The sequence below is a fragment of the Anabrus simplex genome, chromosome 1, assembly GCF_040414725.1.
Source record: "Anabrus simplex isolate iqAnaSimp1 chromosome 1, ASM4041472v1, whole genome shotgun sequence".
Taxonomy (NCBI): domain Eukaryota; kingdom Metazoa; phylum Arthropoda; class Insecta; order Orthoptera; family Tettigoniidae; genus Anabrus; species Anabrus simplex.
Window position 1 is genome coordinate 123,982,433 of NC_090265.1, and position 23,408 is coordinate 124,005,840.

The window sequence follows — 23,408 nt, forward strand, 5'->3', positions numbered from 1 at the left end:
TTTTGAGGTGAACTTATTTTCTCAACCTATTCTTCGTTAACGTAAAACAAATTGCTCTTTTCTAAAGTCACCTCTGTAGTATGGGATTAGCCCTTGCATTAGTGGCCTAGAGCCAGATTAGGTTTTAAAAAACAAGTGTCTGAGGAGTGCAGATCGCCTCCTCTCAAATTGTTATTTTAGAGGTCATGTAATTGCCTCTTTTCATTTAATAGACCTCAGTAGGTTGGGTATTTTACCCCTGTGTCTATGTCCAGTGAGGACAACTCGAAGGTGGAGTTTGGTGTGGCCTTTGAGAGGCTTAAAGTTGAGAGCGTGTGGCTCTTTTGAAAATTGAGTGTTGTATGCCTCGTGGAGGCTTTTCAGTGTAATTTGGAGCAAGGACTCCTAGGCATGAATGGGGTTTTCTGCCCCTCTGTTGAAACTTGTGTTTGGGGTAAAACTGAGCTGATTGCCGAAGCATTGTGAAGTCAGGGCGCGAAGCCCAAATCCTGTAAATATTGTAACTACCCTTTGGACTTGCTACTTTGTACCTGCCATGCTTGTTATTTCTTTTTTTTTTTTGAAAAGAAAATATAACCTTGTTAAATTTTACATTAACTTTAATTCCGTAGTTTGAGACCCGTTCACGCCCGCACCTTCTTTCACCTCTACCTACCACTAAAACACGGTAACAAGTGGTAGCAGAGCGTGGTTGAATGGGTCTCAATTTAGCCCTTTTTGACGATTAAACATTGTTTTATTCCGAACTCTAACAATTTTCTCAGTTGCTGGAATTTTTTTGAGTTTTTCAAAATTGTTCTGTCATCATGCCCGGACCTCGCGATGTTCTCCATCCTAACTATTTGCGCAAAGAGGAGTTGATATATGAGTTAACTATTAGAAATGTGCAATCTGGAGGCACGGTTGCAGTAGACACAAACAAGCTTAGAGAGTCCCTTGAATTGCCTATTTCAATCCCCACCTTGGGAGAGAAAGAAGTTGACGACTCTCTTTCCACGATCGTCGAGAATATTACTGGGCTAGCATCTGTAGTTAGTTTTTTTGATGAAAATGATCCTTCTCCTAATCAAATTAAGCGTGTGCAAGCCAGGCTATATCACTTTTCAAATAGAGTTAATGATCTGTTGTCTCTGAAGTTGAATGACGTTCAGAGGAAGGAAGCTAGTACGCTGCTTGAAAATATTTCTGAATTATCTAGCAAGGTCACTCAATTGTTAACTGGGGAGGTTCCTCCCAAAACTGATCAACCCGTCACGGTGAATGTAGGTAGCGAGGAAGAGCCTCATAAGGGAGAAGTCAATAGGAAAACCATTGCTGCTCAAACAACCTCTGCCCCATTGGACGAGTCTGAACGCCGTAACTCATTAAATAATGTATGTTCTGAATTAACTACCTTGCCATTGAAACCTTTACCTACTATGTCACCCGGGTTTAGTAGCTTGCCTCATCCATTGGCAATGTTGCTCAGAGGTATCTCTAAGTTTTCCGTTAATACCACCAGTGACGTAATTTCATTTTTAAGATTTCTAGTTGAATTTCAGGATCATGCCCTTGTTTTTTCTCTTTCTCCATGTCAAATTTTGCAAATTATCTATCCGTATGCTATTGGTATTCTCTCTGATAAAATCGTAAGAGCCATTGCCGAGCAATCATCTATTGAGGATTTCCATGCCCACTTGCTAGCTAACTTCATCCCTGCGAGGGCCAGGTCCTCCCTTATTCAGAAGTACTATTATCGGGTACAGCGCTTGGATGAAAACTTGGCAGACTTCATCCAAGATATTAAGTTTTATACTAGGGTGTTTTCTCTTCATTTCCCTGAGGATCAGATTGTACAAGCTATTGTGGAAGGGATTTCACCACCCTACAGGTCATATTTGTGTTTCGCGGCGTGCCCGCAAACTTTCTCGGAACTTGAAGCATTGGCCGTCTCAGCGGAAGGAGTTAGATACGCCGATTCTTTGCGTGTAGCGAAAGAACCCCCACCTTCCTTTAGTAATACTCGACCTCCACCTCGCCGATCAGTCACCCCTCGTAAATGTTATGCTTGTGGGTCGCCTGACCACCTGCGCAATAAGTGTCCACTGATCAAGTCGAGTGGGACAAGTAATGGGGCTGGTTCATCACAAGGCTGTTTTAAATGTGGGGCTTTCTCACATATCGCCAAGAATTGCCCAAATTCGAATAGCACCCCCTCCTGCTCAACTTCTGGTGCAAATTCCACCTATGCCAATAATAAAAAGTGACTAGTGGCTTCGGCTGAGTCGACTAATCCATCTTCCCGAGACTCAGCCCCTAGTAAACAGGTTGTAAATTCAGGGAACGAGCAATTTTCAAATGCATCTTTTGAATGTCCCAAAGAGTGTCTTAGGATTGCGGCGGATTCCCCCGCACCTATTCCTTTTCTTAAGATTGAGTTAAACAATGAGCCTATAACCGCTTTATTAGATTCAGGCAGTGTCTGTTCGATTATTTCGGCTGAATGGTATTCTAAATTGAAATCTGTTTGTAAACTACCTGACTATGTCTCATCACTTGTCCTATATGTTTCGGCTAATTCATCTCCATTAGAAATTCTAGGTTCCTTACTGGTCAAAATTCGTATTTTTAAATTTACATGGAAAACCAAACTGTTTGTGGCTAAGCACTTGTCTTGCCCCATCATACTGGGAGCGGACTTCATTTCTCACACTGGTCTTGTGCTCGATCTTCAGAGTAAGTCGTGCACATTCAAATTTGCGTCCAATTGTAACATTCCCTTGTTAAAGTGTAATTCTGTATCATGTTCATCTATTTCGCCTACCCGGGATGAGATGTTGTTAGACCTTAGACATCTACCTGAGGAGCAGGCTGAGAGTATTCGCAAATTGTGTCAGTCCTTTCCGGAGGTGTTCTCTGATACTCTTGGTGTTACTGACCTTATTGAATACAAAATTGAGGTCACGGATTCGATTCCTGTCCGTTTTCCACCTTATAGGCTATCTCCACCTAAAATGAAGGCTCTGAAAGAAATTATCGATCAGATGTTGAAGGATGGTATTATTAGGCCCTCTAAGTCAGCGTATTCTTCGCCTATTTTTCTAGTCCCGAAACCCCAAGGGGGCTTCAGGCCTGTCATTGATTACAGGGCTCTCAATCGGAAGGTGGTGTTACAATCTGTGCCCCTTCCCGACCTTCATTCTTGTTTTTCATGGTTTCGTAAGGCCAAGTTCTTTACTATCTTGGACTTGAATCAGGCCTATAATCAAATTCCCCTTGCCGAAGAGTCTAAACACCTTACAGCGTTTGCCACGGACTGGAATTTATATGAATACAACCGCGTGCCTTTCGAGCTCCCCACGGGAGCAGCTGTACTCACTAGGCTGCTAGATAGGGTCTTCTCCGACATCAAATTTGAATACTTGTACCACTACTTGGATGATGTCGTCGTATTTTCGGAAACCTTCGAAGAACATCTAGATCATCTGCGAGAAGTTCTCAATCGCCTTCGTAAGGCTGGGTTAACTGTCAAGTTGTCCAAGGTTGCCTTTGCTAAGCCCTCTATGTCATTCCTAGGGCATATTGTGTCACCTGATGGTGTTGCAGTCGATCATTCGAGAACACAGGCCATCCGTGATTTTAAACCTCCCAAGGACATTAAAGGCATCGCCAGGTTTATTGGTATGGTGAATTTCTTCAGAAAGTTCATTCCTAACTTTGCTAATAGAGCGGCGCCCTTAAACCTTCTTCGTAGGAAAGGCATCAAATTCGAGTGGGGACCTTCTCAACAAGCCGCTTTTGAAGATCTTAAATTGGCTCTCTGTAATGCCCCTGTACTTGCTATGCCTGATTTCTCGAAGAAATTCATCGTCCAAACTGACGCGTCGTCGTCAGCAGTAGCTGCAGTCCTTCTTCAAGAGACTGAACTAGGGAGGCGACCCATCGCCTATGCATCTAGGACCTTGTCGGCTCAAGAAGCCAAGTATTTCATCTATGAGCTCGAAGGTTTGGCAGTCTTATTCGCCTTAGAAAAGTTCCGTCTCTATCTGGAACACGTCAAATTCGACCTGGAGACAGATAATCAAGCCTTAAGCTGGGTCTTAGGTAGGCCGCGTCGTACTGGTCGTATAGCCCGTTGGGCCATCCGTATTTCTGCCTTCCAATTCGATGTCAGGCATATCAGAGGTACCGAAAATGTTGTTGCTGATGGACTCAGTCGTATGTTTTCTAACGACGTCGAGACCCATGAACCGGTCGACAGTTCATCACCTCCCGAGTCCATACTATCTGGTGTTAATGCCATCTTAACAGATGCTCCCATGCTTTTTAGGGATATTGAGAAATACCAACGTGAAGATCCGACGCTGGCTCCGATAATGGAAACCCTTTCTTCTGGGGAACATGTTGTCCCTTATGTTCTGAGGAATGGTGTTCTATGTTGCCCATCGAGGCATGATAAGATGATGAAAGTTGTCGTTCCAGCTGTTCTTGTACCTATGATCTTCAAGTATTATCATGAGACCCCATTAGGAGGGCATCTGGGTATCTTTAAAACTCGTGAAAAGATTCGTGAAATGTTCATCTGGAAAGGTATGGACGGTGAAATCCGTGAACTTGTAAAAGCTTGTAAATCTTGTTTGCTCAGTAAACCCACCATGTCCACCAAGGTAGTCCTTTTGTCTTCGCATCAAGCGTCACGCCCCATGGAACGCCTGTATATTGATTATGTAGGACCCTTCCCCCAGTCAAAGGGAAATGCTAACAAGTTCATCCTTGTATGCGTAGATGGCTTTACTAGATTTTCCTGGTTATTTCCGACTAAGCTGGCTACCGCTCAGTCTACCATTACTTGCTTAAATTCTATTTTTGCTTCTTTTGGTCCGTGCCAATATATTGTATCTGATAATGCTAAGGCTTTTACATCTAATTTATTTCGTAAATTCTGTTTTGACTTGTCCATCTCTCATGTAACTACTTCTGCTTGTTACCCTCAACCATCTCTGGCTGAACGAGTTAACCGTAATCTCAGGTCCGCACTTATTGCCTATCATCATGAAGATCATTCCAGGTGGGACACGTCCCTGCATTGGTTAGCTTTTGCTTTGAATTCGGCGGTTCATGAATCACATAAATTTACTCCAGCCTCGTTGATGTTCAAGTTTGTTCCCAACACGCCGCTCTCTAACCTCTGGTCTCTGAGTGACATTCTACCCGAGACAATAGATCCGGACAACATTAAAGATATTTGGAAGAAGGCTAAAGCCAATCTTAAAGTGTCTCATGAAAAGGTTAGGGAAAGGTATGATCGTGGACGGAGACCCACCCCTTTGAAGGTAGGTGACCAAGTTATGGTCAAGAACTTTGTTCCCGCGGGCAAGCTTGCCCCCAGATTTCATGGGCCTTGTATCATTCTCGATTTCCTTACGCCGGTTACATTGTTAGTAAGCAATCCAGCCACCGAGAGGATATTTAGGGTTCACCTGTCCCAGGTGAAACCGGTGTAAATTTTGTGTCAACTTGCTTCATATAATTTGATAGGAATATGAAGGTTATATTTTTTTTGAGTTTCCACTCTTAAGGCATTCTGCTCCTTCTATTGTGTTTTATATGTAAGCATTTTTTGTAAAACCTTCCCCGATCCGTTAAACTGCCATTCTGTCCTTACCATGGCCATTACCACGCTCCCGTCTCCTGCTATACACACTGTGGCTTGCTTAGATTAAATGCCATGGATATTTGCACGCCGCTGGCCCCTCTACCTCTCCAACAAGCCTGTGCCCTCAAAAAAAGATGATGGTCCAACAAAATTCTGCCGCCTAGTTTTAATGTTTCAGTGCCCCCGCAGCCGCGCGGCGCCGTGCCGCGACCGGGTTTGAGGAAGGGCCCCCTCGGCCCCAGCGAGGACGACATGTGCACGGCGAGCCGGAGCTCTCCTCCCGGCCTAGGCTGATGTGCGGCGCACGACCTGCTACTTGCCCGCAGCCTGTGTATGTTCACCGCGGGCGCGGCGTGCTTCAACACCTCTGCTCCCCTCATAGTGCGGGCGAGTGGTATCTCAGGGTACTTGAGGGGTCCGAGCGGCCTCCTTTGGACGCAAGCGGCAACGGCCGGTCTGGCCATCCAACTTCATCAACATCAACTACATGAACAGTTACTATAAGCAATGACTACACTTGGGAATTCAACAGCAATATTTGGTGGACATTGCAAAATTTTTCATCACTTTTAAGTATTAAAAGTTTATCTTCAGAATTCAACTTCTACAAACATAAAGACTGTACTTCACCTGCAACAACAAAATTTTGAAACTGAATCAAACCAAATTAAGAAAATCTTATAAATTTTTTTGGCAATTAATCTCCGTATCTACATCAAAACTTGGACCTTGTTTTCAAACAATTTCATGTGTCACCCCTGGAGGAACTTTTGGGGGGGAGGTCTGTACCGGGCGGTACACCTCCACACCTCTAATTTAAAATGTGCGCCTGTTGAAACTCCTCTGCTGGAGGAAGTCTGAACTTTATGGACAGTATTAATTTTCAAGTTTCTCAGAAGATGTCTCTACCTGGAAATTTTGGAGTTTTTGAACTGTGTCATTTTCGACGTATTTTTGTTTTGCTTGTAGTAAGAAGTGTGAAACTTCTCTTCTAGAGGACACTACTGAAGATCAACAATAGTGCACCCTAGTGCGGAGTGAAAGAACTATTTTTTTTGGAGAAGTTCTTATTTCAAAAGTTTGTTTCTTGTTAAATTTCTTTCTGTTATTGTTTAAGTTGGCTGTATACCCCTCTTTTTCCCCTTGTTTTAGATTTATCCAATCCCGAATTTCTTTTAGTAATTTCCGACCAATCCGATGTATCTTCCCCCAACTTGGATATGTTTCTGTACCCTAGCCAATAAAGTGATTGTGGGCGGGTGTTCTCTTCCCTAAAACGCCTAGAACCTTCCGCGAGAGTATTTAAACTGCTGATTTTTGGGTCTCCGGGCCACTTCTGTTCCATCTTTCAGTGTGTAAAGTACATAGCAGGGGGCGGGAAGCGCCTCTTTCTTCTCCAGCTGTTCAACACCAGGTAATGGCCTCTTAATAACTTCTTTTCTTGCTAGGTTGGCAGTTTAACTCTCGGAGCGGGTTCGAAGCGTTTCCACCATGTAACCTTTTCCTAAAATGTAACCAATCTTTTCATCTATTCTCTTTTAAAGCTGCATATTGGGATAGAGAGTGCTAACCCTCTCGAGCTCCCACTCACATTGTTTTGAGGTGAACTTATTTTCTCAACCTATTCTTCGTTAACGTAAAACAAATTGCTCTTTTCTAAAGTCACCTCTGTAGTATGGGATTAGCCCTTGCATTAGTGGCCTAGAGCCAGATTAGGTATTAAAAAACAAGTGTATTAGGAGTGCAGATCGCCTCCTCTCAAATTGTTATTTTAGAGGTCATGTAATTGCCCCTTTTCATTTAATAGACCTCAGTAGGTTGGGTATTTTACCCCTGTGTCTATGTCCAGTGAGGACAACTCGAAGGTGGAGTTTGGTGTGGTCTTTGAGAGGCTTAAAGTTGAGAGCGTGTGGCTCTTTTGAAAATTGAGTGTTGTATGCCTCGTGGAGGCTTTTCAGTGTAATTTGGAGCAAGGACTCCTAGGCATGAATGGGGTTTTCTGCCCCTCTGTTGAAACTTGTGTTTGGGGTAAAACTGAACTGATTGCCCAAGCATTGTGAAGTCAGGGCGCGAAGCCCAAATCCTGTAAATATTGTAACTACCCTTTGGACTTGCTACTTTGTACCTGCCATGCTTGTTATTTCTTTGTTTTTGAAAAGAAAATATAACCTTGTTAAATTTTACATTAACTTTAATTCCGTAGTTTGAGACCCGTTCACGCCCGCACCTTCTTTCACCTCTACCTACCACTAAAACACGGTAATAATAATAATAATAATAATAATAATAATAATAATAATAATGTGGTTATAACGTTGGTTTTGAGCGATATTTCTGTTGAAGTTGTGATTTTTGTAGATGCCGCCTTGTTGATTTTAATGCTTATTTTGCTATTTGCGCATTCAGTTTGTTTATGTTGTATAATCATCATTCAGATGACCGTTACCGGTAGTTCTTATACCGTATATTTTGCGACGATATTTGGTGGACGCGAGTATTTATTTTGCGGTTACACATTTTTCAATAGCCGTGTTTTTCAGAGGCAATCTCGTCATTTTAGTAAACAGTTAGTGACAGGAAGCCATTGATGAGTCAGCTCTGATATTTTGTAACATGTGAAGCAGAGAATGATCTAGAGATCGAGCTAAGTGAATAATATCCCTGATGATCTACGTTGATAATGGAAATGTGATATTTGGACCATATCATGAACTGTCGTAAGAAATGGAGATGTGCACGACAGATATTTCGCCCGCCGGATACGAGCGAGGCCGTATTATGAGGTACTACGTCGAGAATAATGATGAGTAAATAGAATTGAGAGATGAATAATTTAACCAAGAGTGTTAAATACGTAACGACATGGGTTATGATTGTAGGCAGAAGCTTGTATTTTGTTTCAAATAGTTCCAGGGAAAGTAGATGCTCGGCGAATATGCTAGTTAAAGTACGAGGTATATGTGAGCAGAGCGACGAATCAATGTGTATTTTGATAGTCATGTAGAGTCATGGATGACATGGAATAGCAGTAATTATTGTCCATAAAGGTTAAATAGTGTCATGGCCAGACATTTGTCATCTGAGGTTAGAGATTGCCATCAAATTTACAATAGTTTTTTTTTACTCGTAGCGGGGTAAGATTTTCCTTTAAACTCCGAGATGTGCGCATTTATTTATTTATTTTATTTTATAAATTTCAGCAGGCAGCGATGTTGGGATCTAGATTTGTTTATTTATTATTCTTTCTTTGTGTACTTTTCATCACCACTTATTTGTAGGATCTGATCATACGTGAATTATTTGCATCTGATTTGATGTAAATAGATAGGGGTAGTTAGGCTAGTTTTGATTTCTGTATTTTCTTTTGTTGGAGCAGTGTTTCTCCATTAACAGGTCTAATTATGTAAATAAGATTTCATGTGTTAGGATAAGAGATCATCGATTAGGTCATAGTCAAAACCATAGTAGTGGTATGCTCATACCAGGCATTCAGTAATTACCAAACCTTTAAAATCCACTACATTTTAATTAGGAAATGAAGCGATCTTTAATAAACCAGTTGTATAATAACTGCCGCAATGAATGAGGTAAATAAGATGGGATCTGCCTCCATCTAGTGGTGGTACCACAAATAATGAGTTCGTAATGAAATGCAGTCAGCGGCAAATTAAATTAAATTTTAATGTACAAGGATCGCTTTCATTTGAAATGTAAACATGGGGCACTTGGCCTAATCATTTGGATTATTTTAAAGAAGTCCAGGCTATCACAGTCATGCAAGTGAAGTTTAAATAATTAGATGAGTGAATGTAACACTCAGGTTCATGTTTCAATAATTTCTTTTTTTTTTGTTTGTTTCACCACGAGTAGTTTGAATGTGACAGTGGCTAGGTGGTAAATGAAGTACGATGTTCATGGCTGCTTTCTTTGAATTCTGTCTTTTATTTGTTATACATGGTTAGTGCAGTCCATGATTATTTTAAAGTTGGGTGTTTCCCAACTGAGTCACATGTGTTAAAGATTTGATAAACACCTCTGAGTCAGTGTTGATTTGATGACGTAACTAATTAATTAATTAATTAACTACACTAATTTATTTTGATAGACATTTCTCCATGTATTACAATTCAGTATTTCAAATGAGGTGGTATTTTCTGACCAGAGTTTTGAATTTATTCACGTCATCGTCTTGAAGACAGTGTCAACATAACCTGGATTTTTTTTAAATTTTGATCGACCTTCAGTCAATATATTTAGGCAGAGAATTGAGTTATTGTAAGGCAGATCTTCAATCTTTTTATTATTTCATTTCACTTCACTTTGTTTATTTTTCACCAGTTTATTTTCATAAATTTTGGCACTTCGCACTTTGTTCAATAAATCAGTTCGTTATTTAAATTTAATTCAGTCTTTGGGTACCGTCATTTATAGTTAGTTTACCCCATCTTTTCATTTCCTCACTCCCTGATCGACGTGTGGCCTATCACCGGGGATATTATCGGACGCACCGCGACTGAGGAAGAAGAGTCTACATGTGGCGGTGAGTATCATTTAAATGTCATTTATTACAGGAGCAGCCGGCGCACAGAAGTAGGAAGAGGTTCACCGCATTTGTTGCCATGGAAGGGCACAATACATAAGGCATTACTATAATTTCATAAACCATTGGTCACTTAAAAATTAATATCTCAAGAACTATAAGGTTGTGATTTGATATAAATTCTTGTTGAAGCTTTGCTGCATAAGTTGGTAGGACTGCCCAACAGTTATGATTCTTGTTTGGATTGTGTATGCGATATTCTTGGTGTAAAGTGCATGATTTTTCATTATTTGTTCTGTTGTGCTAGTGTACTATTGATCTTATGTCTTAACCAGTTTTCTCTGGAACTATACTCTTCACATTTTCACAGTTCATACTCAATAATCGTCTGATACTATACATCTATAAAGGTAGTGAAAGCTTGTATATTTCCAATAAAACGTACAAAAGATATTTAAAAGAATACAATAGAGAAATTCTACCCGAACTCTTAAAATATGCACTTCAATCAAACTAGAGGAATAAGCACATAAATAATGTATAAGTAACTTGCGAAAGTTTCATTAAGTTACATGAATAGTTCTTGAGAAAGTGGGTCATAAAATTAACGAATTTAACATTAGCAGGATAGTCCTTCATACTCACCTTAAATTTAGCGAATAGTTTGTTCGGGGGAGGAGCTTGAAGTACAGCGCGATGTTCGTGAAGTACAGTAGGTAACAGCTTCGTTTGCCCCTTCGGCTTATACCACCCGCCGTACCTCGCTTTAGTCTGTACGCATGTTTAATGTGTAAGAAGCAATATTCTAAGTAAATCACTGCACTGCAGCTGTATGTACCACTTCACGGAGCCTTCAGGACGTATGCATGCGTAATGTGCAAGAAACAGTTCTAAGAACATCTCTGTAGTGCAGCATCAGGTAGAAAACTTCCTACATATAAGAAAATATTGTAATGTATTACGATGTATAATGGAAAGTCAAATGAAAACTGAACACCCACTACAACGTGACCATGGAATGGTTTTATTCAAAAATAATTACCAAAGGAATTAATCATTCATCCCAATGGGAGACGAGACGATCAATTCCAGTTTAGTAGAAAGAAGTAGGTCTCTGACGGATCTACAGTACAACTGCACCCAGTCTTGCACTTGCTCGTCTGTATACAACCGACGTCCATGAATGTCCTTCTTCCTCTGGGATTCGTCGGTTACCCCAGATGAGATCCATTAATCCGCCCTAACACAGGAGTAACGGCTCGATGGGCCTGTCCTGGGCGCCCATCGTCTTGCAGTGATGTGCGCTCTCCTTGCAATCTATTTCGCCACTCGTACAAACTCGTCGTGGACATGCAGTGTTCACCATACACAGCAGAAATTGCAACGATGAGTTTCGCGTGCTCAAGCACCTCAGCCATCAGAAAACGAACCAGCACTTCTCTGCTCTTCTTTGCTTGCCTCCATTTCTACAGCTGGACGAACACACTACACCAGTACGCGCACCAACAAGAGCGTGCACCTGTGAGTTGTCACGACGCAGTTCTTCTGCCAAAGCGATGACAGTGTTGCCACCTTTCTCACGGAATGTGTGTTATGGCGGGTGTTCGGTTTTCATTTGATTTCCCCTTATATCAGCAAAGCCCTAAGTCGTTCATCACTGAACACTACCTGAGCTATCAACATCAATTTTTCGACTTTTTTTAGATAGGACGTTATTTTGACGACGTATGAATTCAGGGCTCTACCAATAACCATCAGAGAAAAAACTGTACACATCTCCCAAACACCCTGCATATGCAAAATACCGAGTAGTTCTCCAGCCCCTCACTTTCTAGAGATAGGCAACCCAAATAATGCGTATAACCTAAATATCCTTACAATTTAGTATTACGAACACTAAATAACTTGAAATTTCTCCTTATGATCAATAATGCTCTCCGCTACCTGCATGTCATCACTGTAAATTGATCCATGGACCTAGCAAATACTAAGGACCATTCTGGAAACATTTGATTTATTGCGCCTTGAAACGAAATGAAATGCCGTAAGGCTTTTTGTGCCGGGAGTGTCCGAGGACATGTTCGGCTCGACAGATACAGGTCTTTTGATTTGACTCCCGTAGGCGACCTGCGCGTCGTGATGAGGATGAAATGGTGATGAAGACAACATATACATCCAGCCCCCATGCCAGCGAAATTAACCAATGATGGTTAAAATTTCCGACCCTACCGGGAATCGAACCCAGGACCCTTGCGACCAAAGGCCGGCACGCTAACCATTTAGCCACGGAGCCGGACTGCGCCTTGAAATGAAACAGGTAGCCGTAATACGATCGAATTAATAGGTTATACCACGTGTTCTGTAACGTAAAGAAGTTAAGTGAACCCTGCAAAACATCATTGAAGACTTTGACACGGATATTAAGTTTCGAAGTGGAACGGCCATACGTAAGTACTAAACCTAGAAAGTATCGTGTAAGTTGACTTCGTGGCCGAATCGGTCAAGGACTGAAGCACAAGGTGTGTGAATATCGGCAGCGTAGTGGTCAGAATCCAGCATAAGGCACATTTTTTGAACGACAGAGGTGCTCCATTTTAGAGGGGTAAAATATTAATCTTTTTTTCCTACAGGTTTTAAGGGATGCGCTCTGATTTGGCATCTTCCCCTTAAGGATGGTTGGGGGAAGGATTGGAAGTGAAGCTGAACTAAACGATGTGAGAAGTTTGTATAACTATCTGGATTTAAGAAAGCAGTGATAAGATCGAATGGATAATAAACCAAAATGACCGTTTGTAATGGAATTAGCCTATATTCAGATATTTTAATATAACATTTCATTTCAGGTTCAGGCTTAAAAATTAACAATCTATTTCTTTTGTAATGTCTGGAGCGTGGCACTGTGCGTAAATGGAACATGGACGATAACTTGCTCAGAAAGAAAAATAATAGAAGCTTTTGAAATGTGGTGTTAATACTGAAGGTGAGATGGGTAGATCGAATCACGAATCAAGAGATGCTGAATGAAATTGGTGAGAGGAGGACCAGAAGAAGAAGAAGAAGCGACAGAATGATAGGACATACCTTAAGAAACCCAGGGCTTGTTCAGTTGGAGTTTGAAGGAAGTGTAGACGGTAAAATTGGCAAGGATTGACCAACGTATGAATATGACAAACAGATTAGAGTAGATATAGGATGTACTTGTTACGCAGAAATGAAAAGGCTAGCAAAGGGCAGGGTGGCGTGGGAGGCTGCATCAAATCATTCTCTGGACTGATGACCCAAACAACAACAATGTACAATCCTGGTTTCTGAAATATTTTTTACTTATTTTTATTCAAAGGGAAATTTAAATCCATCCTGTCATAAAATGGCATAAACCACAATATTTAGATGTAATAATTTTCTTCAATTTTTATCCTAACGTACATTGGCTCACAACAATGTTTAAGAACACAGAAGGGTAGAAGGAAACGAGTTGAAACTTCGCGTGTTGAGAGGGTATGTGATGTTATTTCAGTGATTACAAAATCGAGTCAAATTTACAAAGAACTTGGCAGTACTAACCCACTTATCACTATGACGTAGTGCTCCCTCTGGCATGGATGCATGGACTGATTCGGTTGGGGACGGTGACATAAAGCCGTTCTATCCTCTCATGAGGCAAGCTGGCCCTCAACTGTTGTAACTGGTCCTTGATATCCTGGACGGAGTTGACGTCCAAGCTGGTCCTACACATGTCCTATCGCGGATAGATCTGGGGATCTTGCTGGCCACAGCAGTATCTCAGCATCACGCAGATAGAGACACGTGCTGTGTGAGGGCGAGCGTTGTCCTGTTGAGAAGTGGCACCAAGATACTGTCACTTGAGAGGTAACACATGTCCGTGACGTACCGTTGTGCCGTCAGAGTTCCCTAAATCACTACCAGCCGTGACCTGAAGTCCCCAGACCACGACGCCAGGAGTAACATCGCTGTGCCTCGCCAAACCATTGGAGGAATAGAACCTCTCCCCAGGTCGCGGCCATACTCGCAGACGATGGTTATAAGGAGTAGTGCAGAACCACGATTCATCGCTGAGCACAATGCGACGCCATTCATCAGCAGTCCACACTTATCATTCAAGGCAACACTCCAAATGCAGTGATTTCGGTTGTGGTGTTAACGACAACCTACAAACGGGACGGTAAGGTCAAACGTGGTAGATCGAATCCTTGACGACGAGTATGCCTGCCCTCACGTTCCCATGTAGTCCAACATCGGGCCACCGTCACATCCAAATCTCGATATTGCACGATTCGACTAGCCGGCTAAATGAAGACCCTCAATGACGACACTTTCAAATGCTGTCAGGGGCTGATAACGCTGTCTCACAGGAGTACATGGGATCTCCGTGTCCTTCACAGTGATCACTCAACATATGACGCTGTTCACGCCCCTTATAATTATACCCTATAAGACCTGGAAACAACACTAAATACGAACAACATCAATGTACTCTGGTGCCCACTGTACCTGTCATAGAGAATTACAACTCAACCGGCGATGATGTGCATATGTACGAAGTTACTTTGAATCCGACCATTTTTCTGGGTGCTTCATATTATTTGTTAGATATTGTATTAAAATGCAATATTGCTTTCATATTTCGTGCGGAAATATTTTTAAAAGTCCCTTACTTTGTAGGATAAAAGGCACATAGCGCATCGTTTTACATTTGTAATTTACTAGGATGGGAAAGTACAAAGCGATTCTCCCAGGCAATAGAATTTAAAAAAACACAAAATCACTTGGAAAATATGTAATTAATTAAATTGCTTTTGAGTGAATGAATAGATTAAATTAATATTATACTCTGTTAATAAATGTTTTCTGAATGTTTAAATGTATGTAATAGTGAATTACGTTCGACAGACTGAAGACCTTCACAATTATTATACATTAAATAAGTCAAAACTGAGGAAAAATGATTTCAAATTTAATAAAAGAGTAATCAGACATATAAGTAGTGTTACGAAAAAGTTGCAAACTTTGGGCTGGGAAAATTTCGGAGTAAGGAAAGGAGCTGCTCGACTAAGTGGTATGTTCCGAGCCGTCAGCGGAGAAATGGCGAGGAGTGACATAAGTTATGAATAAGCATGAATTGAGTTTTTGAAGGTAGGAAAGGTTATAATATGAAGATAAAATTGGGTTCATTGGGACAAATTGCGCAAATATTCATAGAGGACCACTTACAACAGAGCTTGGAAATCCGTCTCCATAGCAGCAAAACGGAAGAGACATGATGCTTCCAATCATCCTGATGGCCAATTTAATCTGTCAAAGGTAATTGTATCATTCCCTCCATGGTGTATTTCTTTACGCTAGTGGCTTTACGTCGCACCGACACAGATAGGTCTTATGGCGACGATGGGATAGGAAAGGCCTAGGCACGGGAAGGAAGCGGCCGTGGCCTTAATTAAGGTACAGCCCCAGCATTTGTCTGGTGTGAAAATGGGAAACCACGGAAAACTATTTCAAGGTTGCCGATAGTGTTAAAAAAGACTAGCTGGGTAATTTGTATGGAACCTACCCCCTGGGTGACAGCTCTAAACGCAAGTGAATGATGATGAAAAATTAAATCTATTGTAGAAAATAAATTGTTCATATGAGAGTAAGGTGTTATTACTGCAATTAGACCTAAAGACGACATATGAATATATACAACGAAATGAAATCAGCATGGGCATTGCATTAGAAAATGAGATAACGAAGTCCTTCTTACACTCGTAACCGTTAGAATGCTCCAATTTGAGATGTCTTGTCAATTTGTAGAAGCCCCGTCCCGTCGCCTCTGTTACAGTCTGAGTATATACAGATAAAATAATAATTTGTAACAAGCAGAGCTCTTTCTGTGCTGGGGAAAGGGAAGGCAAGCTCGTCTCTGAAATTGTGCCTCAGAATAAATACGAGCTGATCTTTTGATGTTTCGTTTAAGAAAGGACGTCAGCGTAGCGGAGGAGGCAGCGGACCTTCCCATGCAAACTTTTTCTAGCCTTTAAGAAGAAGATTAAAAGTGAGCTGTACACAATGCGCGGAGTAATTATGAAGCTCTCCTTTTTCATCTCCTGTTCTGGCCTTAAGGGTAATTAAACTTTTAATCATTTATAAGATAATAATTGAAGCTTGAGAGAGCCCACATATTGCTTTGTTAAACCCGCGGAGTCGCTTTATATTCATGAAATACTATTTTGGTGAAATATTTTTAACATTTCATTCGATTTTCAACAAAACAGTGGTCGCTTCTCCACGATGGTCAGATGTGAAATTGATTTATTGGCGAACAAACAATAAATAGTCAATAGTCTCCAATTTATCCCAAGTTCGATGCCCATCTCTGTTTTATTTATTAATCAGTGAGGTGATGATGGTGTTGATTATTGTTTTAATGGACGAAAGAAGATATTGTCTTCCCCCTTACATTACGCGGTCTAGGGATAGAGCCATGCCTAGAAATGAGTATCAAACACCAAAACACAGTGGGTTTCAGTCAGTTCCACCGTAGCGTGCTTGCTATGGGCCGAGCCTTTTTCAAGTCCCTCCCCTGGAGAAGTTTATTTCTTCTATTGGCGCTCTCAAGCCGGTCATAAGAAGATTTAGCAACACGGACTAACAAAGCCCATCTGAAGTCGCCCGCAAAGCACCTGATAAAATAACAACGGCGAAAGGTGTACAATTATGTTTATTGCAAATATTTATCAGGATGACCAACACTGTAGCGCTCAAATACCTGATTCACGTTGCTTCCGACCACTCTGTATACGAGTGAATTCCTAACATGGTTTTTGCTGTTTTGAGTGAGTGGTGTGAGCCATCTCAAGGAAACAGAGAGTAATGGTAAGTAATATTTCTCCCAGTTTTTTTAAATTTTCGAGTTATTACTTCAATAGTATGCAGAATAATAAGCCCATGATTGTTTGCACTCAAAATTTGAAAAATCCAGAAATTTTCTTTGTAACTAGAATATCGTGTAACTTGTCAAATTCTTGTTGAAAATCTATAACTTACCTCTTTCCGAGAAAAAAGAGAGGCTCAGACTTCAGTTGCAATGACTGTGATAGATCCTGATTTAGATTACCATTACTGGCAGTTCTGATTCGTCAGAACTACTACTATAATGTTTTCCTTCCTCCCCTGAAGGTAGAGGCGGGCCTCTTAGACGGTGACGCCGTCCCTCAGGCCAGGAGATTTGTTACGGTGAAGGAGATGCTCGAAGAAGGTGAAGGAGTAGATCACCGTGGCCTATACCAGGAACTGTCCCGGTATTCACCTTAGTGCAGGAGAGTGGAAAACCACGGAAAACTATTCTTAGGACGGGTAAAAGTTGGGGCCAGTCGCGAGGTCCAGCCCTGTTCCGTCTCCCAGATGCAGAGGCGTAGAGTCACGGTAGAGCCGTGGCCACCCTTCCTCTGCTCGGTTGGCCGGTCAGAGTGCAGAGCTGTTGGACCAGTCGTGGCCACATACAGGCCGAGACCCACTCTGCATCTACCGACCTTCTTCAGAAGAACGCAGCCGGTCAAAGTAAAGGAGTGATGAACCTTGTACACAAGAGGTGGAGCACATGGAGGGAGTGTCGTATGGCTCATCACACACTAACAGTAAACTGGTATACTCCTTGATATTGTACATGTTATTTTTCACGTTACACAAAAATCTATGTTTCCTTCAAACGAATAAGAGGCGTGCCAATTTTCGAAATACTGTTTTTCTTTTGAGTTAACTAAATTCGTAGCCGAGAAAGACGAACTGGCATATGCTGGCAATGAGGTAGCAGATATAAATGAAGAAACTGGCACAGCTAAACAAGATACTGTATGTTTGGACTGACGAAAATGAATTCTAAACTCTGTATAGGAAGAAGTGGAAGATCAACCGTAATACTGGGTAGGTCAAGGAAGCAGCTAAAGGGAAAGAGGTGAGAGCAAAATATATGAAAATACTAAAAGGCTGAAGGTTGGAAAGCAAGAATCTAAGTGTTTAAGGAATATTGATGACTTGGTGATCACGCTAAACGGGTAGCATTTATTGGCTAACGCCTTGAAGAATGCCATCTACAACTAAAACGCGCAACAACTAAATCTAGAAGTTTGGACATTTCCCTGCAGATGTCACTACTATATGTTATGCCCTCTGGTGTGAAAATTGACTACTAAAATTATTAAGTAATTTTGTATTCCAAGGTTTCCTAAACTGAATTGATTATTCTGTGTTTTTTGTGTATTAAAGTTTACAGCACTTCTATCACTGCCCACCAACTTCAAATGTTGACCAATAGAAAATATGGTATATTTACTTTTCAGCCAATAAGCATTGTCTTGTATCTATTTAATTACCCAATGAAAATTAGGGGTGTGTCGGGCTTTAGCGCAGAGTTTTCTGGCGCTTTCCTCTCGGGTATATAAGCTGACACATTTTTCGAGCCAGGTGATCTTATTCTTCGCTGAAGTCTAATGTGTGTGATTGTAAAGCGAGGCGGCGGTGCCTCGTTCATCGCCGAGACGTCCATCAGCTCAAGGTATTGGCAGTCCTGGTTTAACTAAGTGATAGTCTTTGAAAGCTATTTCGAGGGGAAGGTTCCCAATCTTTAATAATGTAACTGTCATTTTCTAAAATGTAAATTTAAACTTCTACTGTTATGTAAATTTTAAACTAGTCAAAGGATCTACTCTGTCGTGTTCCGTGTCAATTTGAGCTTGAGGCGACGATGATTTTGTAACATTTTTCTGCTTATAACTTAAATATTTTTTCCATCTAGTCACCTCAGTAGTATAGGCTCAGCCTCTGTAACATCAGGCCAGAAGCCCAGAGAGGGTTTTAAGCTTTTCATTGCAAATGTCAAGGAGCGAAAGTGTCCGCCTCCACATCATGTTGAGTTTTAGGCCAGTAACTTAACCTGTTGTTTTTCACAAAGGCCTGGTAGGGCGGGCACTCGATACCCCTGTTAAACTTTTTCATTCCTTTAATGTTAAGATGTTAGACTGTTGAGCATCTAAGACAGTAAATGCTGTTTGAATTGTAAAATGTAGGTTGTGCCTTTGATAGGCCTAGACATTTGTTGAAAATGTAAATTTTATACAGCAAAGACGCTCTGTTTATTAATGTAAAAGATGAATGGTGCCTTTGGAGGGCTATAGGAGTAGTCTCCTAACCAAACTTGTAGAGCAAGGAGGCTCTTCTCTTGGTGTAAAAGGAATTGGGAGATCCGCCTCCTTGGCTATTGTGAGAATGGCGCAGTAGTGCTCAAGTAAAATTGTAAATGCTTTTTTTCCTTTTTTTGTTTTTTTTGCAAGTTGCTTTTACGTCGCACCGAAACAGATAGGTCTTATGGTGACGTTGGGATAGGAAAGGTCTAAGAATGGGAAGGAAGCGGCCGTGGCCTTAATTAAGGTACAGCCCCAGCATTTGCCTGGTGTGAAAATGGGAAACCACTGAAAACCGTCTTCAGGACTCCCGACAGTGAGGTTCGAACCCACAATCTCCCGGATGCAAACTCACAGCTGCGCGCCCCTAGCTGCGCAGCCAACTCGTCCGGTAATTGTAAATGTGGGAGCTCTAAGCTCAGATTGTTAATTGGCAATTTGTTGATTTTTCCAACTTTGTACCTAAGCTAACGAGCTAGTTCTGTACCTTGAAATCTTGTTTTGTCGCTTAGCGAATTGTTTAAAATTTAACATCTGAAAAGAAAAAAGGAGAAGGAAATACAACTCAAATTTTAAAGTTTTAAATTAATCTTGACTGTCTTATATCGACCTATTATTATTATTATTATTATTATTATTATTATTATTATTATTATCATTATTATTATTATTATTATTATTTACAATTTGCTTTACGTCGCACCGACACAGATAGTTCGTACGGCGACGATGGGATATTAAAGGCCTAAGAGTAGGAAGGAAGCGGCCGTGGCCTCAATTAAGGTACAGCCGCAGCATTTGCCTGGTGTGAAAATGGGAAACCACGGAAAACCATCATCAGGGCTGCCGACAGTGGGATTCGAACCCACTATCTCCCGGATACAAGCTCACAGCTGTGCGCCCGTAACCGCACGGCCAACTCGCCCGGCGTTTAAGGAATATTGGTGACTTGGAGATCACGCTAAAAGCGAAATATTTATTGGCAGTTAAGTTCATACTAGACCTGGGGTTCCTAAACTGTGGTTTGCGTACCAGTATACACGATTGGTAGAAAAATACTGCATTATATACTGTATTTACAGAAAGGTATATTTCTTGTTCTTTATTACTTAAAAATTCACAGCCATGTCTTTATTATTATTATTATTATTATTATTATTATTATTATTATTATTATTATTATTATTAAACTTTTTTAGAATATATGGCTTGTCTTCAGGAATTTTCTCACACCAGAGGGACAGGGATGGTGTCACTGCCTCACCACATTCCAATTCAAGCCTCGTTCACCAAGTGCAAATATTTCTCTCGCATAGTTATCCAGACTTTAAAGGACCGTTTACTTGATGAATTTAGCTTTGCCGCCTGGGATATTTGAGATATTTTATTTCTAATTGGGTTTAGGAAAGTTTTCTAAGCCTCTATATCACACCCTTCTCAGTCCATGATAAAACAACGGCCTTCAGAAAGAAAATCATTTCGTTATGAAGGAAAGAATGGAACAGTACCATCGTTTCCATTCTTTCAGAGCTTTTTGAGTGGAAATGAAATGATGCAAGTATATGCTGACCTATCGTATTATATAACTGAATAATGTGAGAACCTAACAGATTTCAGGGATTTTTTCTAGAAAATCTAAAATTAGAATTCTGGGTAGAGATCTCTTCTCTGTTCAAGACATCCTGCCTCCTTTTCCGACAACAGAGGACATTTATTTATTCAGCAATCTTGTGACGGAGTTCTTGAGAACATTTTAAAAAGGATATATATTATTTTTTGCTAGGGGCTTTACGTCGCACCGAAACAGATAGGTCTTATGGCGACGATGGGACAGGAAAGGGCTAGGAGTGGGAAGGAAGCGGCCGTGGCCTTAATTAAGGTACAGCCCCAGCATTCGCGTGTGAAAATGGAAACCACGGAAAACCATCTTCAGGACTGCCGACAGTGGGGTTCGAACCTACTATCTCCCGAATACCGGATCCTGGGCGCACTTAAGCGACTGCAGCTATCGAGCTCGGTAAGGATAAATTTAACGTAGTTTTGGTTGGCGAGGCGAAAGAAATATCCTCTGATTTATGAGAAAGCTGTAACATTCCTGCTCGTGTTTAGCAGTATTTATCGATGTGGCAGTGCATTTTCTTCACTTGTGCACATAAAAAACAAATACAGGAATAAATTAAGTATTAATTCTTGCGGCTAAAAGTAACGAGCATTGAACCAGATATAAAGAAGCTGTGCTTGGTTATGCAGGCCCACCCTTCACATTAACAAGTCACGTTAGTTTATTTAGCTTTAATGAACCGTTGAAATTAAAAAAAAAGAAATCCATTACCATAATGTTCCTTCACGGCTTCATTAAGGAGTAATTAATCTCACCTAAGCGTAATTTTTTTCACAAATGACTGTATTATGTAAACACATTATGTAAATATAATTTTAGAACGGCATTACTTAATGCCAATCAAATAATGAACCACCTTAGTGATTAATGTTATGCAATCGCTATTTACTAATATCAGGTGATAAAATAGTGGGCCTTCAAATTTTAGAATTGAAAGCTCCGTAATATTATCTGGCAGTACGGCGAAAGTTTGAGGGTTTGTTTAAGGGTACACCGGTTTAAAAATCTGGGAACCCCTGTACTAGAGCAAATAAAACTATACGAAGAAGAGTAGGCGATAGTTTGGGTAAAGGAGAGGATCGTTTGGTTGCTCACACGTTTCATTTTAATGTCCACCGGGAACGAATGGAATTTTACAGAGACTGTTTCATGAGAACGTTGAACGAAACAAATATGTTCATCACTCTTTAGTTAACTATACAAGCGTGTTCTATTAGTGGGATTACAGGGCCTGGCAACAGAGTTAGAAATAGTCCTCAAACTAAGCGTACTGATGGCGTGAGTAATTATGTTGTAAGTCATATCATGTCATTTCCATCTTGTGAATCGCACTATAAAAGGCGCTCAAACATTTAATGTTATTAGTTTATTGTCCAACTCTTGCCTTAATGGCCAGCGTACTGGCCTTCGGTTCAGAGGGTCCCGGGTTCGATTCCCAGCTGGGTCGAGGATTTTAACCTTCATTGGTTAATTCCAGTAGCTCGGGGGCCGGGTTTTTATGCTGTCCCCAACATCCCTGCAACTCACACACCACATATAACACTATCCTCCACCACAATAACGCGCAGTTACCTAAATATGGCAGATGCCGCCCACCCTCATCGGAGGGTCTGTCTTACAAGGGCTGCACCTGGCTAGAAATAGCCACACGAAATTATTATTTATTATTGGTTTATTTACGTCCCATTACCTAATGTTATGTTTTCCAGAGGCACCGAGGTGCCAGAATTTCGTCTCGTCCCGCTGTCAGCAGTACTGAATGTGGTTTTCCGGGGTTTCCTATTTTCACACCGGGCAAATGTTGTGTCTGTACTTTAATTAAGGCCACCCTCACTTTTTCCCCACCCCTAGCCCTTTCCTATCCCATCGTCATCATAAGACCTATCTCTGCCGCGATGTAAAGCATTTTTTAACCTTCAATTTGCATTCAATTAAATGAAAAGTAGATAATGATGTGAATGATTGTTTGAGTGTTTGATTCTATAGTCATCACCTCTTGTGATAAATAATACTTTTCAGCGACACACCTCTTTACCGTCTCGAACAATTTTCTTTTGACTTCAGCATCATGAGTTGCATGAACATCGCATGACATATTAGATGAAAAGTCCTACTCATCAAAATCCAATGTTAAAAAGTTTGGAACAATTAATTTCATTACAGATGCAAGACCTTAGATAAACAACAATGCCTTCCAACACCCCTGCTGTAGTTACACAGTACGTGGCATTTTATAAGTTGTTTTGGACGTAAAACATCTACAGCAACAATGGTGTGAAGTGCTGCGTGTGACATGAGGCAGAAGGGGCTAGGGGAGGAAATCCAATAGCCCCATGACTTTACGAAGGAATCGCATCACTGCCTCAAACTATAACCCATGAAGAATTATATTCAGACAAGTGCGGAGGACAAACCAAAACTCGCATTTGAATTTAA